General features: G+C 59.6%; 1 protein-coding gene across 2 annotated transcripts in view; it reads right to left on the bottom strand.

The window, feature by feature from the left end:
- The window catches only part of DISP3 (dispatched RND transporter family member 3), a 44,070-nt gene extending 38,079 nt beyond the window's left edge, over nucleotides 1-5,991 (bottom strand). The window contains exon 1 of one of the 2 annotated variants that reach the window (XM_036025308.1): nucleotides 5,637-5,991. The gene's annotated coding sequence lies outside the window, so the exon portion shown is untranslated. The remainder of the gene's footprint in view (nucleotides 1-5,636) is intronic. The other variant, XM_028514020.2, reaches the window with a different exon arrangement.
- Between the last annotated feature and the right edge of the window lie 6,382 nt (nucleotides 5,992-12,373).

Below are 12,373 nucleotides of genomic sequence, written 5' to 3'. Positions count from 1 at the left end.
TGGGGCTGCTCAGGCAGACACTTGGGATGGGGGATGACGGAGAAGGCTTTGTCAACCTCTGGACACCATCTCCCGGGACATCACTCCCTGTGCCAAAGAGCGCCCTACCCCCCACCCGGGAGAGACCTGCGTGGGTCCCGCAGGCATCTAAATCCAAGTCGATCCTTCCCACTGTCCCCACCACCTCCTCGTTCCCGATGGTCGAGCTCACTGCATACAGCAAGACCCTAATCTGCCACCCAATGGCGCTTTCCAAAGTGTCCAGGTGCCCACTCTGGTTCTCTCGGAGGGAAGAACAAAGGGAGGAAGCAGATGACAGAGCCAAAGGCACAGCCGGGGTTTTGTGTGCCTAGTGCGGTCCCTCCCGAGTTCAGGGAGAGACACCCAGACCCTACGTCCCCCTGGGGCTGGCCCCAGGACCCTGCACGGGGCTCCCGCCTTCCAGGTTTTGGCAGAGACACAGCTTCTGCCTGCACAAACGCCAGCGAGCGTGACGAGGACCGGAGGTGTAATATAAATAGCCCGCTGCTGTCCCTCAGCTCCTCCTTCCCTTGGCTTTGCTTCCAAGCCTCCTCCTTTGTCCCCAGAGTAGACCTGCTGGTGGGGGCTCCGCACGGCCCCACCCGCCTCTACTTGCTGTGTGACCTTACACAGGTGAGTCTACCTCTCCAGCCTCAGGTCCTTCAATTGTGGAGTGGAATAAGACCACTTCGGGCCCTGGCTGGTGTGGCTCAGCACCCTGTGTGCTGGCCTGAGAACCAAAAGTGTGCAGGTTCGATTCCCAGTCAGGCACGTGCCTGGGTTGTGGGCCAGGCCCCCAGCTGCGGGCATGTGAGAGGCAACTGATTGATGCTTCTCTCACACATTGATGTTTCTCCCTTCTTTTTTCCTTCCTCTCCCTCTCTCTAAATATAAAGAAATAATTTTTTTTTAAAGAATACTTTGGACTGTACATCCATTAATACATATAAAGCATTTAGCATAGTGCCCGGCACACGGCAAGTGTCCTGTATTTGTCAGTGTCGCTCATGATGAAGAAGAGGTGAGGACCCGAGGCCGGTCAGCAGGGTCAGGCTTGATGCAGGGGGTCTCGGAGGAGGTGACCTGGGCAGGGGAGGCCAGCTGTGTCTCCCCGCTGTGCCTGGGAGGGGAGTGTCAGGTTAACTGCATGCAGTGGTTCACCCCCCCTCACTGGGGCCGTTTCCATGCTCCTCACACGCTCAGGGAAGCTGGCCTGGCTACACGGCATGCCAGTCTGTGCTTCTGAGATTCAACCAACGTGCTGCGTGATGCCGGGCAACTCCCCTGCCCTCTCCGAAATCCCTTCCCCAGCTTCAGAGGCCTCGTGCGGCCCTGACCTCTCGGGGAGTTAGCTGATCTGTCCTGGTCCGAGCCTCACAGTGGGACGCCCGCCTGAGCCCACCCCCCAGGCAAACAGGTTCCCAGCTCTCCAAGTGCGGGCAGAGCCCCAGATGCAGAGGGGAGGCTCCCGGTGCCGGCGCTGGCTCAGAAGTCTGGAGTACCCGCCTCGGGCCGATGGGAGAAGGCCAGAGCTACACTCAGGTGACAGCGCTGCCCTTCACCTCTGACCCAGGAGGCAGAGGGACTTCCGTTCCTTGAAAACCATCACGTTAATGGTTTTCTTCACACACACAAAATTTATGGAGTGAATGAATGAGTGAGCGAACAAATACGGGAAATAATACAGAATAGTGGGCCAAATAGGGCTCTGGCTTCACTCAGGTCAAGATCTGATCCCCAACTTGCCCTCTTCGAGCTCTGCGGCCGTGGGCAAGCCTCTCGACCCCTCTGAACCGTGGCCTCGCCATATATTAAACAGGGCGGACCGTTCGCAGGCCGAGAGAGGGTTGCCAGGTTAGGCGAGGTAGCGTGCGGAAGCACACGGCACACCGCGGGCATCCGACAAACGCAGCCATTGTCATCAGTGGTGTTACAACCAGCCCGCTGCTCCCACTGAGAGGCAGAGGACCAAGGCCACCGGCCTTGTCTGGTGCCCATTTCCAAGGGGCTCTGACTTCTGCACAGGCATGCAGCGACGGAAGTCCCCCCACCCCTGTGCCTTCCGGCCCAGGGTGAGGAGCAGGAGTGCGGCCGGCTGGCTTTCCAGGGGGCCCAAGCAAGGCGCGAGCAGCAACCCTCCCCGGACTGGGCCCAGAGGCGGCCAGGCCTCCGGTCTTTGTCAAGCAGCTGGAGCATGAGCCGCACTGTCTGCCCGTGAAATGCGACTTTTGGAAAACACGCATATTTGTGAGTCTATTTCGGGCCAACACTGCTCTTTATTTATTTTCCCCGGGCTTTGTGTCGGGAGCCCAGCTAGGAAGGGTGTTTTGACAGACTTTGACACTGCTCCTCTGGCACAGATGCGCCTGGGGCGGGGAGGGCGGGCCGGGAGAGGAAGATTTCAAATGGCAAGCCTTCTCCCGCAGCTGGGACTGACCGACGACCAGACACCCCTTTCTCCCTGCCCCAGCCTTCCGTCTCCCCCTATTTGGGAGCGGGGAAACAATTTCAAAGAGGGGGGAGGGAACCAAAGAGGCCAATCGTTGAACTTTCTGTGACAATGTCAACGCCAATAACGCTATTATCAACCACAGCTGCCACCACCACCATTTTTGGGGTGGCTGTGTCATGACTACCAGGGGGCTGGCTGGCTGCCCTGAGAAAAACTGCCTCATCCTCCAGCATCTCGCTTTGCTCACCTGCAAAGGTGATTTTTGCAGCGCCCAGCTCATGGGGCCCTGGGAAGTGGCTGCCTGCACAAATGGTAGACTGTCTTCTCTCCCAGCCTCTGCTCCCCGCCGGCTGCCTATGGACCCGCCTAGTCTCGAGTCTTAGGGACCCGGGGCTGACTGCCAAGCCCCTAGCCACCGGGCAGGGCCTCCAAAGCTGCTCTTGGCTACTAGTCCCTTCTCAGTGTCATTTACAGTCAGAGTTGGCCTCAAGGGAGGAAGAGTCTCAGACAACCTCACCTGCCTTTGGACGACCGGGCGAGTGGCTGGAAACGAGGAGATGAGGGAAACGTGTCTAAGCTATAGAGAAAAGGGCTTAATCCATGATCCTGAGGCTCTGGGGATCAGGAGACTCAGGTTTAAGATGTCATTCATTCATTCGTTCATTCATTCACCTACCAAGCATCCACCAGCAAAACCCATGGTTCATACAGAGGCCATACTGACAGTAGGCTCAAAGCCTGCCCCAACAGAGATTGCATTTCAGCTGTGTGACCTCAAGAAAGTTACTTGACGTCTCTGGTCCTATAAAGGCAATCATCTGAACGTCCCTAGTTCAGGGGACAGGACGACTTCACTGGTGGTGGGTGCTCTGAGGAAGGGGAAAGGTACCACACCTCTGGGGTTAGAACCGAAATTACCAGTCCCCCCCCCAACACACACCTACTAAGGGGACTCATGAGAGTCAACGTCGCACATTGTTTGGGCCAGTAAGAGACTCCGAAGGTCACCTCAACCAGCTCTGTTCTTGTACAGACGGGACGCCCGAGGCTCAGGGAATGGAAGTCACCCAGGGACACAGGTGGCCTGCGGCCAAGCCGAGACGAGGTCTCAGGTGTCCCCGGGAGCACACCCCAGAGCCCCTTCCATCACATCACGCTGGGACTCTTCCTCCTTCAGCCTGGCTTCTGGGTTTTAAGGCAACAGCAGGAGAGGGGGCAAAGGGCAAGCCAGGGCGTGGGCACCAGGGCCGTCAAGCAGCCGGATCCCCGGGGAAGTGGGAGTGGAATGAATCACTTGCTGTGGAATCCTGGCCCCCTGGAGACACTGTGGGGACTCTGGTGCATCTGGCTCTGGAAATACTCCTGGAGAGGGGGCAGAAGCTGCTGGGCCATGGGTGGAAAGGGGTGTGTGTGTGTCAGACTTCCAAATGGGGAAGCAGGGACTCAGAATCAGCCAGGAGAACGGAGCCAGCTCCCCCTTAGAGCCCGCTGTGCCCACACGGAGCAGCCCGACTGAAGGAAAGTTGGAGAGTGAAGGCGGCTGGGAAGGAGGGTTGGAAGAGGGGGGAGGGAGGGCGGGAGGGAGGGAGGGAGAGAGAGGTAAAAGATAAACAGGGGAGGCGAACAGAGCAGGGGAGCAAAGATGCAGAAAGTGCGAGCAAGGGATGATGCAGAGAGAGGGGGGAGCAAGGTCTAAACAAGGGGAGCTCCGCAAAATGGACTCCGAGCCTAAACCCAGACTCCGCAAGGCCGGGCTTCTGTCCGCAGCTTCCACGGGGCCCAGAACCTCCCCCTCCGTTTGGCAAATGCCCCGGTTGCTGCCCAGGTCTGCACCGGGGTGAGGGGAGGGTGTGCTCTGCCACCCTCTGCTTTTCTGGAAGGAGTAGGATGGTGTGTGTGTGCGTGTACGTGTGCGTGTGCGTGTGCGTGTGTGAGGGGGTTGTGTGTGCAAGGAGCCCCGCGGGCACTGTGAGTCGCTGGGTGTCCCTGTGAGCGCCCGGAGCTAGTCTGGGGCGTATCTGGTGTCCGGAGACAGCAGGACCTGGAGCGAGGATGCTGCTCGGGCAGCTGGTGCTTGTAGGGGGGGATCTGTGCTGGTCCACGTGCGTGTGGACCTTCCCCTCTGCGTGGACTGCGTGGACTGTGGGTGGATGCGTATTTGCGTGACTGGCCCATGCGGGTGGTCCGTAGATCTCTGTGAGTGTGCAGGTGGGGGTTCGTGGGGGCTGAATGTCCCAGGCCGCCCAGGGCGCTGTTCGAGGTGCTGACCCAGGACGGAGCGAGGGGGTCAGCACTTAGCTTCAGAGGGGACTTGGGGAGCTGGTGCTGGCTCCCACAGCAGAGAGAGGGGCACATGAAAGGAAACCTCCGAGGAGGCGCGCCCTCTTAGCTCAGCTGTGGGCCCTCCCCCCACCCTTTCCCTCTAGGGGAGTTGGGAAAGTTCTCCCAGAGGCGGGGTTGACTCATGGGACTTGGCATCACTCGCTGCAGAAATCTGCCCGATCCTCAGTGCCACCCCTGCTCGGCCGCCTGCCCCCCCACCCCCACTCGCATTTTCCGCAGGGCCCGGGACCCTCTGGCAGTCGGCTTCCATCGCCCGCACGGTCTACCCCAGAGCTCCGTGCGCCGAGCTGGACCTGCAGCCAGGTTAACTGGGCTCCAGCACTCGGGAAATGTCCCGCTGACAGCATCAGGGCGCTAAGGTGGAGAATGGAGGGAGGCGAGGTCATTAACCTGCTTCTGTCCACTCCCTCTGCTCTAGCCCGGCAAAAGAGCCGGGTCTGGGGCGGGTTCAGACTGACGCTCAACTTTTATGGAACCAGTTATCCACCGGCCGGGAGCAGCAGCGGGCCAGAGGTCGGAAGCCTCACGGTTTCTGGGCATCAAACTGGCCCGTGCAGACCGAGGCTGCTCGGGCCCGCTGGGAGTTGGTGCGGAGCTGGGGACTGGCCGTGGGAGGCAAGCTCTGTGCTCTGCCCACCACCAGCTGGCTTTCCCAGGGTGGTGGGCTCCGAGGCCCGCACCCCGGGCTGGCTGGAGAACTTCACACGCCGCCCTGCGAGGCTGGGGTAGTGGCTGCGAGGAGGACTTGCCCCGCTCCTCCGAGCAATGCATCCCCCCAGCCCAGACCCAGATGCCTCCCAGCCGCCGCCGTCGCACTCACCTCGGCTGGCCAAGTTGCGCTGGCTGAGCCGTGGGCACGGGAGGGAGGCGCGCCAGAGGGCCTGGGGACTGCGGCCACCTAGCCGTGTGGACTTGTTCCCTCGCAGGAGTCGCAGGGAAAAGCTCTTCGGAGCTGCAGGAACCTGGGGTTTCCCGCTCCGCTCTAAAGCGCACAGACAGCGCACACCCCGGTGCGGAATCTGGTCCCCAACGCGCAACCTGGAGCACTCCGCGCGCCGCCTTTTATTCGCCGCCCGCCTTTGTTTGGGTCCTGGCTTCTACCACAGGATGTGGGGGTGTCCGGGGCAGGCTCTGAAGCCGCGCCCCACCCCCAGCCACTGGCGCCTCCGGCCTCCGTGTTGCCGGTCCTTCCATCAGCGGTCGGAGAGGGCCCGAGCTCCGCCGCACTCTGCTGTCTCCGGAGCCCGCTGCCAGGCGCCGCCGTGGCCGCCGCTCCCCCTGCGGGAGCAATGTGGTGGTACAACCGGGCTCCCACTGCCCGCTGGCTGGGGCTGCAAGTGGTGCAGCGACCCCTGGGGGGCAGCTCCTGCCTCTGCAAAGGGCCCCGGCCTGGCCACCTGCCCCTTCTTCTCCCGAGCATCCTGGGTTCCTCTCCCAGTCCACCCAGCCTTGGCAGGCCACCAGCCTCCTGGACATTCGAGGGCATCCCCGGGTCTCCTCCGGAGGGAGCTGCCAAGTCCAGGCTCCTGGCATCGGCCCTTCCTCCCTACTTCTCCATTCACCTCTTTGGCACCAGAGCCCAGAGCTGTGCCAGCCCCTGGGACCCGGCATCTCTCCAGTGGTAGCACACAGGCGGCCTGATACCCCTGGCTCTGGGAGTGCAGGAGAAGAAGCCGGGGAGCCACGGCCAGTGCCTGGCCCGTTTTTCTCCCTCAGGGCTCTAAGGGCATTGGCACTGGTGTTACTCAGGAGGGCCAAGGGGGGGCCCTATAGAGGCCCGGCCACCAGCTCCCCCTCACCAGCTGCAGGACGGAGGGAAACCAGAAAGAAGAGAGGCCACCGCCATTGCTGTGTGAGGGGTAAGCCAGGAGTGTGTCACACGTCCGGAGGGTGTGTGCTGGGGAGGAACAGGGCAGAGAGATGGGTGGACCACAAAACCTGCCCTCAGGATGTTCCCAGCTTATGGGGGAAATGAGAACAGGAGGGAGTTCTCCAGCGACACCCCGAGGCCCAGCCCCACCACCAGGCGCTCAGCCCGTGTCGGTTTCCCCAGCTCTTCCTTTCAGAAAAGGAAACACCAAGTTGAGGGCACCTCGCATCTCGAGGTGTGCGTGGAGAGCTCCTGCCGTCTCTCTCTGGGGCGCAGTCCCCGTGAGCCACCCCACTGGCTGGCTGCCTGCTGGACACAGTGGCACGTGTGTCCCTGGAAGCCCCGAGAGCTCCTCTGTGCAGAAGCAAATGGCCCAAGCCAGGGTCCCGCCCCAGCAGTCACTCCCCGCCCCCGCCCCATGTGCTCAGGGTCATCAGCGGAGCCACTGCCAGGCTGGACAAGTCTGTCAGGGGACTCCGGCAGCTCCAGATGGCCTGGTGAGCATTAGGGCTGGGGGCAGCTCGGGGCAGGAAGGGTGCCACCCTGAGCTGCGAGGGTGGAGAGAGGGAGAGACAGGAGACCTCACCCAGGAGCTGCAGAGTTGCTGTCCGGAGATCAGAGGCCAGATCTGACGTCTGAGTACAGAGGCACAGGCCCAGCACCAGCCCACAAACTCCCTGTCCCCTCTCTTCATACCCCAGAGGGAAGGCAGAGAATGTGCAGCCACGGGAGGAGAGGGGCAGAAAAAACAGGGAAAGATTTTTTTTTTAAGATTTTATTTCTTTTTAGAGAGGGAAGGGAGAGGGAGGGAGGGAGAGAGAGAGAGAGAGAGAAACATCAATGTGCAGTTGCTGGAGGTCATGGCCTGCAACCCAGGCATGTGCCCTGACTGGGAATTGAACCTGCGACACTTTGGTTAGCAGCCTGTGCTCAATCCACTGAGCTATGCCAGCCAGGGCCAAAAAGATTTGTTTTTAAGGGAGTGGTCAAGGAGACACGGAATGTATTTTGAAGCCCAGCTGAGAGCAAAGGGTTTTGTTCGTGGGGGGCAAGGCCTGCTCTTTTCAGTGGGTTTGAGGGCTGCTCCCAAGAGCCTCCTCAAAGTTCTCCAAGCCTCCTGCACTGGTCTCCTCTGTCCGACAAAGCCACAGGGAGTGTCATCCTCCACTCACACCTGGGGCACCCCCCCACACTCCCCTGGGAAGTGTTTTTAGTGGATTGGGGCCCCAGCTTCATGCTGCCCAGCTGGCCATAGATGAACCCTCTCTGGCCTCCTGGGACCTTCAGATGATCTCCCACGGAGGCTGGGCTTCCTCTGCCCTTGATGGGGCACCTCCTGGGGACGGAGGGTGCACAGGCAGAGGCCCAGTGGAGCGGGGGAGGAGGGAAGGAGTGCGGTACCCAGGAACACTGGAAAAATGCAATTTTCCCAGGCCATCAGCAAGGTTTTAAAAATGCAAATAGAACCGGGCCTTTGAAATATGCCTGCCATAAAGTGGAACCGGTGGTGGCAGCGGGAGCTGGCGCGGGCGTGGAAAGTCAGGAGACTCCTCTCCCGGGGCAGCAACCTCCGACTCCCTTCCCTCCATGTCCACTGTGCCAGCTGGATCCCTGGTTACGGGTGGCCTGGGAGCGCCGGCCTCAGAGATCCCTGCCCAACCTGGGGGTGCCCTGCCCGAAGCCCCCTTTGCCTCCAGGTGTTAAAGATGACTCCAGTGGCCAAAAGATCTGCCCAGCGCCAAGGCGGAAGACAATAAGATTCTACATCCCCGCCGAGACCCCGCTCCAGAGCTTTCTGGTCGAAGTTCTTCCCAGGTCTGATTTAAGTGCCTCTCGGTGCCCATAGGCGGCCTCCCTCCGTACTCTGTCTTCACAACTAATTGAAAAGCCTTCTTTTGTAGAGGGTTTGAGCTATAAAGGGCTGCTTTGTCCCCAGCTCCCATCCCTTTATTACTATTTCTGTTTTCTCTCTGGCTGTGGCTGAAGCAGGGCCTCTGGGCTCGGCGTGGATTCCACCGCTCCCACCAAAGCCGTGCGTCTGCCCCCCCCTCCCGCCCCGTCCCTTACCAGCGGCGTGACCTTGAGAAAGTGACATGACCTTGCTGAGCCCTGGTCATCTCACCTATAGAATGGGGATGGTACCAGCGCCTGTCTCATAGCAGCGGTTATGAAGAGTTTATTAAACAAGATCATCTCAGAGCAAAAATAGCCTTTAGCACAGTGCATGGCGCGAACCAAGCTCTTGGTGCACACTAGCTCCTTCTCCTCTTTCTTCGTTTCTTCTTACCTGCCTGCTGGGCGAGAGAGGATGTAGTGCTGACCCAAACACCTCTCACTCCCTAGCCCCAGCCCTGGTGAGGCGGACGGTATACAAATCAAGTCCTCCCACCAGATGGTCGAGCAGCCGAGGAGAAGAGTGTATGGGGAAGGCTGGGGCGTTTCTCTTAAAATACAGCAGGTTGCGACAGCTTGTCTGTTGTCCTAGCGTCAGGGAACAGAGCAATGACGTGTATAAGCGATCCTCTCTCCCCTCCGCTGCACGTCGACGTTGGAGCTCTGGGCCCCAGCCTCGAGCCGCACCCCCCTCCAGGGAGCCAGTGAGTGGAAGCAAGTGAACTCAGGTGCACTGGGAAGGGCTTTAGATTTACGAGACGGAGTTTGATTTTTCTGTGTGTCTTTTACTAACGGCGTGACCTCCAGGCAGGTCACTTCAATTTCTCTGAGACTCAGTTTCCCCAACTGCAACATGGGAGTATAATGACCTCTGCTTGTGCCGCGCCTGCAGCTGTATTTCAGCTGAGGTGGAGCAGAGATGTGTAGGTGATAATTAGGCATGCATTTATGGTGATATATGTAGAGTGATATAGTTACAGTTATACAAAGCTGGAGGGATTATGACAGATAGAACGAGCAGCCCCCTGTTTCCTTGACTTTCAGGGTTGATTGCACTTCATGTGATATAATAGATGCAGAAGAGCTCAGGGAACTTGCCCAAGTTCGTGGTGAATGGATTCCTGACTCAAGGTCAGGTAGCAAGTTAGGGGAAGGGCTTGAGTTGGTCCCAGGTCTCCCGGGCTTCAGTCCTGGGCTGTTCCCAAGCCACCACTGCTCCTCTTCCCAGCCCCATTCTCACGGGCACTGTATTCAGGAGGCAAGGGAGAGTTTAAGGGGAAAGAGGGTGAGGAGGGGGGACAAGAACTCCAGAGACGAGAGAGAGAGGGGCCTGGGGAAAGGCGATGGGACAGGCAGGCATGGGGTGCTGCAGATGGGGCCTGGGGGAGGCCGAGCAGATGGCAACCCTCCCCTCCCCTCCTGCTTCCCCCAGAATCCTGCAGCCAGCCAGGCCTCGTACTCCTTTCCCAGCCTCGCCTGCCTCCTCCAAGGAAGCAGGCAGCCTGTGCCAGAGCGAACCCAGTCCAAGTTATTAATTGCCTGCAACAATTAGCCCCAGTGCCTGGGCCTGCCGGAGCCCTGGCTCTGGAAGAGGCAGCCAATTACAGCTTCATCAATATTCACACTGCCACACACTCCTCTCCCAACGAGAGGGACCCCTCATCTGTCATCGGGTTTTTAGGGGCATTGCTTTAACCCCAACATCTGGAGAAGACCAAGGACTGCTGAGGCCTTCGAGAGGGAAAATCAACGAGGGGCTAGACCCCGAGGGGTGCTGCCAAGGAAGGGCAGGACCCTGTCAAGGATCTGGACAGTGTGGCCTTGGCCAGAGGCTGTCCCACTGTGAGGAAGACAGGATAACCTCCAGGTTCAGGGCTTTAAAGTAGATCCTCGGGAGGGTCTTATTGTTAGGACTGGCCTGTGAGACAGAGGTCAGAAACGTCCCATAAGTTCTGGTTTTATTCTCGGCTCAGTCGCATATTTGCTGTGTGGCTTTAGGAAAACCCCTTCACGTCTCTGGGCTCACCCCCTTACCTGGAACCTGGGCACAGGGACTGCCCTCACCAAGGAGGGAGGTGCTTGGCAGAAGCACAGTGGGTGGCACGGAGTGAGCTGGCAATAAATGGTGGCTCTTGTGTTCTCCATGGAAAGAGCCCTGGAAGGAGAGCCCACGCTGCCTGTGGGCCCCTTCCCCTCGGCGGGGGGTGGGGTGGGGGGTGGGGGGTGGGGGGTGGGGGTGGCAGTATGGGGTGATGGGGACTGAGGTAGAAGGGGGGTTGGGGGGCCTGGAGGATGGCCCCCGTTTGCTCTAACTTACTCTGTGGTCTTGGCGCCCCGCCCACCCTGGCTTCTTGTTCTGACCTGACACAGGAGGGCATGAGGCTAGAGATCGAGCCACGACCTCTCAGGAGAGTGTCAGAAGAGGGAATGAGCTTAGAATGGGTAGGAGGCCACGGGAAGACGGAATTCCCAGTTTTCCAAAGGGATGCACGGTAGCCGAGGGAACTGTTGGGAAACACATCAGAACAACATGCAGCTAGTTACGTAAATAGTTAAGCCTGAAGCCACAAATCTGCTGGTTCTGCATCAGTAAAAGAAGCCACGGAGATGGGGAAGAAAGAGCATTGCCTGGGTCAGAACTCCCAGGAGAGGCTGGGCAGAGGTTCCCTGAGCAGTCCTGGTGGGTAGGGGTTTTCAGGACCACGGACAGCGGCCGACGCGGGCCTCCTGACACCTAGGCGCCCCTTGAGGCAAGGCCAAAGGGATGAGAGGCGCGGAGTCGGCCGCTGAGTTGGGTCTTTGGAGGTGGTGTGACGCTCCGCTGCGGCGATGCTGAGGTTCACACTAACTCGTTCACACCTGGTGGTGGTCTCTGAGTGCCCGGGGGGCTGCCCCAGCGTTCAGTGGGGCAGTGTCGTGTAGAGGGCCTGACTCCCAACCCCTCTCCAGGAGTGCCCAAGGCTCCTGGTGTACCTGCCTTTGTGTGAGCGCTTCCATGACTCAGCACAGGATCCCAGCCCCATCTTCCCACCTTGCCCTGCCCTGCCCTGCCCCTGCGTCCCTCTGGCCTCCACTTCCTGGCACAAACCGGCCAGCACCTCGCCCTGCCCCAGTCAGCCTGGCTGGCCCACTGGCGCCAGGAGCCAGGCCAGCTTCACCCCCGACCACCGGGTTCCATCTGGACCTCTGCAGCGACAGCAAGAAAGAGCTTTCCTGGCATTTTCCCAGTTAGGAATCTGGGCAGCTCTGACGGGCTGCCCCAGTGCCAGCTCCTATTCCGGCACGTTCCATGCGGGTGGGGCGGGGAACATTCTGTGCTAGAGAACTCTGTGGCTAGGGCCTCTGGGCGGGAATGGAAGCCTGGTGGACCGATCGCCAGTGCCCAGGCAACGAGGGACGCCGCTAACGTCAGCATCAATGATAATTAATGGCTCGCGTGTCCCGAGTGCCAGTCCCCGTGTGTGTGCACAACTTCATTTAAACTCACAACAGCCCCATGAGGTCTCATCGGATCGTCCTTCTGTCCGGGGGTGGGAACAGGTTCAGGGAGTGAGACGCTGCAGCTCACACAGCAGGGAGCTACTGGGGACTCAACCCCCCGCGGTCTGAGTCTATAGCCCGAGTTCTTCACCACCCTATAATGTCCATTTTAGAGACGGAAGAATTTGAAGGTCAGAGAGCTTAAGGGACTCTGTTAGGGTCACAGAAAGAGTTGGTGATGGAAAGAGTTTGAACCGAGGTTTGCCTGATGTCTAAGGTACCACATTTATGAGCGCCACTGTACTGCTCCTTAC

The sequence above is a fragment of the Phyllostomus discolor genome, chromosome 5 (genome assembly GCF_004126475.2).
Source record: "Phyllostomus discolor isolate MPI-MPIP mPhyDis1 chromosome 5, mPhyDis1.pri.v3, whole genome shotgun sequence".
NCBI classification, from domain to species: Eukaryota; Metazoa; Chordata; class Mammalia; order Chiroptera; family Phyllostomidae; genus Phyllostomus; species Phyllostomus discolor.
This window is presented reverse-complemented; position numbering and strand designations above follow the sequence as displayed.